This window comes from Mustela lutreola, chromosome 7 (genome assembly GCF_030435805.1).
Source record: "Mustela lutreola isolate mMusLut2 chromosome 7, mMusLut2.pri, whole genome shotgun sequence".
NCBI classification, from domain to species: domain Eukaryota; kingdom Metazoa; phylum Chordata; class Mammalia; order Carnivora; family Mustelidae; genus Mustela; species Mustela lutreola.
Genome location: NC_081296.1, coordinates 99,663,836 through 99,669,968, shown reverse-complemented (window position 1 = coordinate 99,669,968; position 6,133 = coordinate 99,663,836).

Here is a 6,133-nt window from a genome sequence, read left to right as displayed (position 1 = left end):
CTGGTCCAAAGAGCAACTATTTGTTTCCTTAGTCTGCCATAACAAAGTACCACAAAGTAGGTGGTATGAAAAATGGAAATTTGTTGCCTCATAGTTTGGGAGGCTAGAAGTCTGAAATCAAGGAGTTCACATGATTAGCTTCTGGAAGGCTATATGGGAGAAGCTATCCCATGTCTCTCCTAACCTCTAGCAGTTTTCTGGCAATTTTTGTCTTTTTTTTTTGGTCTTGGAGATGCAACATCTCCATCTCTATTTCATGTTCACATGGTATTATCCCTGTGTGTGTTTCTGTCTTCACAGTTCCCCCCTTTTTATAAGGACACCATTCAAATTGGATTAGGGGGCCACCATATATCAGTCTAACCTCATCTTAACTAATTACATCTGCAGTGACCCCATTGCCAAACAAGGTCATCTTCTGGGGTACTAGGTTAGAACTTCAACATGAAGTTTGAAATAAAGGCATAAGATTTTTGTCTTGGGATTTTTTTTCCCCTTTAAACAACAACTTCAAAGAGATAAGACAGGCTGCTTGAGAAATTCATAATTTAAAAAAATTCTTTGATTAAGAAGAAATGACACATATTTCTTATGGTAAAATCTCTCATATTCAACCTTTACTTAATCACTTGTTAGATAAAACTAAATTCTCCCTTATCTCTCTCAAATGTTCTAACAATGAATAGGTGTGCTGAATGCCCATAGATCACCATAGTTATGGGGCTCTTATCAGATATGGCTGTTCATCTTTGGTCCCTCTAATTGAGACTTCTTTTTAAAATAAGATTAGATTTTATTTGCTCTCAAACTTGTATATCCCTGACATGTCAATATAGTTATATTATTTTACTAAATATTACCTAAACTCAAATATTTAAGTGGAGAAAAAGAAAGTTTTTGCTTTTGTGAAAATAAATTTCACACTTTGGAAGTGCACCATGAAGGCAAATTTTATTTTAAAAAATACTGTCAAATTAGATGTAGGGACACAATTCTAAAAGCCTAGAAAAAAATTGTCAAACTGTGAAATGGTGTACATTTATTGCCTCCCAAATGTCTTCTTTCCTCTTGAAAGAGGAAAGATGCTGGATGCTGGAAATGTTAGAAGATGAATTATGAGTATGATTTATGCAAGAAAAGATAATGAGGAATTACAATCAATAGAGACATCCAAAGAAAGGACTTTGGCACCACATCAAAAGACAGGAGAATAAGTCTAGCCTTAACTCATTTTGAATTAAAATAATATGTTGATAATACATACTTGATGTTTTAAAAACTGGCATTCAGTTATTAAGGCAGGAGTGGAGAATGAATGTTGGAAGAAGAACTAGCCAGTTTGTCATTGTTAGTATTTTCTTTTTGTGAATATTGAACTTCTCAGCTTCAGTAGTTAGCAGCAAGAAGCACTGAATCATGAAGCATAAACTACGTATACAGCATTCCTATCTTGCTCTCCTAAAAAAAAAAAAAATGGCGTAACTCTAGCAAACTGTCTTTTTGCTGCTTGCTTTTCAGAATGACAGACATGGGATCTGAGTCTTAATTGCCTTTAGCTTTTATGACTGATTTTTACTGCAGCAACTGTTTGACCAGACAGAGTACATTTCAATGGACAGCTACACTCCCTTTTGAAAGAAATGAAGTCCATTTACTGAAACTCCTCAGTAAGTGAGCTGGGATCCTGGTGTTCATTTTGGATGAGGCAGCATACTCCTTCATTAGGTCTAAGCTTACTCTGACATTTCTGGGTTAGGGTTTCACCCTTAAAAGTTACACAATGAGTTGGACTTAAACTGTCCTGCTTGCTTTTGTAAAACTGATCAAAATGAGCAGTAAGAGTAATCACAACTTAGAATCCTATTTAACAAATGTTTTCCATTTATCTAATCTCTAAGGAGATTTTAGGCTATTTGTCTAATGAAATCCATTTGATATCAGAATTTGTTACAGCCATTATACAATCAATCAATTGCTCCTAAAATAATGAATGAGATGAAAAAACAATGTTAACACTTATATGGTGCCTACGATTTCCAGAAACTGTTACAGTACTTAATTAAACTTCTTAATTTTACTTACCACTCTAGGAGGTGTGTTGATTAGACCTGTTTTTGCAGATGATGGAACTAAGGCACAGAGAGATTAAAATAACTTGTCCAAGATTATTCCACTAACAAGTAATGAAACTGGGATTGTTCACATCAAAATTTCATGGATTATATTTCATGATATGTGGAGCTAGAAAAAGTCTCACAATACAGTTTCATTAGAAAAGTACCAATTTATTAAGAAATTGTAAATCAATATCACTGATTAGTTCCTTCTTAAACTCACTAAGCATCATTCATTATGGGTAAGAAATCATGTGAATATACTCTAATTCCTATTAAATATTTCAGTAATGATTTAATGGATGGGCGAGATGATCACAAATGGTCTGGGGGTCCTTTAAAATAAAATTCTAGTTGCTACCCCTTCACTCTTATTCTGTATACTTTCCTCACATTGTAGTTTTTATTAGAGTAGTGAATCAGATGCAAATGATAGTAATGTATTTCAGCTGAGGAAGGTTGAAAGCCACTGAATTTATTGTTCTGTGTTGTTTTTCTAAATACTCTTGATGATTATCTCCTTACATATTACCTAGTGGTAATTAGTGGTATTTAGAGCATTATTTGGGAAGTTGCATTTTTAAATGTTTTAATCCATACGTATATAGTGAAGTCTTATAGAAGTTGTCAACAAAGATTTTATAAAACCTTGGATTCATGAGTACTGCAATTCTGATTATATCTATGTAACAGCCACTCCACATATAGTGATTTAAAACAGCTTATTACTGTTTCCCATGATTCTGTGTGGTTAACTGGGCTCAACTGCTCTTCGTCTTAGACTCTAGTGTGGTTGCATGCAGTTAGCAGCTGGGACCTGAGTCATCTGAAAGCTCTAGTGGGTATGACTGTTCAAGATGACTTTTTTCTTGTGCATATCTAGTGCTTTTGAGCTCCCTGTTTCTCTCTTTTCACATTGTGTCTCGTCTTCCAGGCTCTCCACATGGCTTGGGGTTCTTTTGTTACATAATAGTACAAAGTGCTCTCATTTCTAACATGGTGACTTTGTGAATCCTGAAAGATTCACAAAGTGGACTTTTCTAGGCTAATTCAAGACTACGCTGAAAATAGTATAGTATCACTTCTACTGTATTCTATTGGTCAAAGTCATTTTGGGTTTGATCAGATTTCGGGGGGTGGAGAAATGGATTCTACATCTCACTGGAAAAATACTGGGGCCGTATTTCACAAGAGCATGGGAATGGGGGCTATTGTTATAGTTATCTTTAGGAACTATAATCTGCCTCAAGAACTATGTTACCCAATCAGACGTGCTGTGTATGTGATGCCAGGGAGAAAGTAATATAAATATATTGAGATGTTTCTACTAAACAGCTGCCTAGACTTTACTTACTAGGCAAGTGACTTGTTTACATTCAAAGTCATAGATCTTGGGAGTCTAACAAGAGGGGTAAAAAATTCCTGATTTCTATTCTAGTCAATCCTTCCTATTAAGAGAAGTGTGGGCGAAGGACCTAGAATGGTTATCTTTGGGAGTCTATCAAAAATCAACCAAAGTCTCTAATTGGTCTGCTTTCCTGACTAGCTAATCCTTCCTTTTTTTTTTTTTTTTTTAAATTCTATTTATTTATTTATTTATTTATTTACAGCAATACATTATTCATTGTTTTTGCACCACAGCCAGTGCTCTATGCAATCCGTGCCCTCTCTAGTACCCACCATCTGGTTCCCCCAACCTCCCACCCCCCGCTGCTTCAAACCCCTCAGATTGCTTTTCAGAGTCCATAGTCTCTCATGGTTCACCTCCCCTTCCAATTTCCCCCAACTCCCTTCTCTCTAACTCCCCTTGTCTCCATGCTATTTGTTATGCTTCACAAATAAGTGAAACCATATGATAATTGACTCTCTCTGCTTGACTTATTTCACTCAGCATAATCTCTTCCAGTCCCTTCCATGTTGCTACAAAAGTTGGGTATTCATCCTTTCTGATGGAGGCATAATACTCCATAGTGTATATGGACCACATCTTCCTTATCCATTCATCCGTTGAAGGGCATTTTGGTTCCTTCCACAGTTTGGCAACCGTGGCCATTGCTGCTATAAACATTGGGGTACAGATGGCCCTTCTTTTCAAAGATACTACATCTGTATCTTTGGGGCTAGAGGGAAATTACAGGGTCATAGGGAAGCTCTATTTTTAATTTCTTGAGGAATCTCCACACTGTTCTCCAAAGAGGCTGCACCAACTTGCATTCCCACCAACAGTGGAAGAGGGTTTCCCTTTCTCCACATCCTCTCCAACACATGTTTTTTCCTGTCCTGCTAATTTTGGCCATTCTAAGTGGTGTAAGGTGGTATCACAATGTGGTTTTAATTTGAATCCCCTGATGGCTAGTGATTGTGAGCATTTTTTCATGTGTCTGATAGCCATTTGTATGTCTTCATTGGAGAAGTGTCTGTCCATATCTTCTGCCCATTTTTTGATATGATTATCTGTTTTGTGTGTGTTGAGTTTGAGGAGTTCTTTATAGATCCTGGATATCAACCTTTTGTCTGTACTGTCATTTGCAAATATCTTCTCCCATTCCGTGGGTTGCCTCTGTTTTCTCGACTCTTTCCTTTGCCGTGCAGAAGCTTTTGATTTTGATGAAGTCCCAAAAGTTTATTTTTGCTTTTGTTTCCTTTGCCTTTGGAGACATATCTTGAAAGAAGTTGCTGTGGCTGATATTGAAGAGATTACTGCCTATGTTCTCCTCTAGGATTCTGATGGATTCCTGTCTCACATTGAGGTCTTTTATCCATTTTGAGTTTATCTTTGTGTACGGTGTAAGAGAATGGAGCAAATAATCCTAAAATTTGTATGGAATTAGAAGAGACCTTGAATCACTAAGGAAATGTTGAAAAACAAAAATAAAACTGGGGGCATCATGTTATGTGATTTCAAGCTTTACTACAAAGCTGTGATCACCAAGACAGCATGGTACTGGCATAAAAACAGACACATAGACCATACTCTGTTCTCTATGGAACAGAGTAGAGAGCCCAGATATGGACCCTCAACTCTATGGTCAAATAATCTTTGACAAAACAGGAAAAAATATACAGTGGAAAAAAGACAGTCTCTTCAATAAATGGTGCTGGGAAAACTGGACAGCTATATGTGGAAGAATGAAACTCGACCATTCTCTTAATACTGTACACAAAGATAATCCTTCCCTCTTAGAGGAAGCTTAGTGCAGGAGCCTAGGATGGTTATATGGTAGAGAGTCAATGTCTAGGCATAGAATCCCAATCAAGCTTATAGCTTCCCTAGTCAACCAAATTAAAGGGACAAATGGATAGAAACACAGGAAACCAATAAGGACTAAAGTTCAAGTGTGGGAAGGAAAGCCCAAAAAATTCTGAGTTGAAGGATTAATATTATGAATAACTTTACACTAAATTTTAGAATGGTACAATAGGCCTTATTCTGCTTAAGATCACAGCTCGTTCAAGATGTTGGGTTAGGGTTGAGATAGAAGGTTGGTGATCTGTAGTCCTAGTTAGGAGGATAGGCCGGATAAGATACTAAGGAGAAATTAATCTCTTTGAAGTACTGATTTTTCTACCTTGAAACTTCTAAAACCATAGATGACTGATTTGTTAAGAGGCCAGAAAAAGCCTCAAAACAACAACTAATAATTTTGTTAAGTGACTAAAATATAGCTTTTCATAGGATGTTTTTAACAGATGTACTGTATAGTTTGGACAGGCTAAATAGTAGTATATAAAAGTACAGATTTATCTTACTGTTTATACATTCTTTATATTCTAGTATCTAAATTTTCTAAGTTTTACATGTGAAGATAATGTGAACAATGTATACATTTGTGAATATCCTTGATTGCATTATTTGTTACCACTGCTGTTTATAACAGCACCAATCTACATTACCTAAAAAATTGAATTTAGGTACAATTGATTTAATTCTAATGATTTTATCATCTTGATAAATGATGAAGAAGAAATACAAGGGCAATTTAGTTTTTGAGTTTAAACCCAAGCCAAAGCTTCAAATT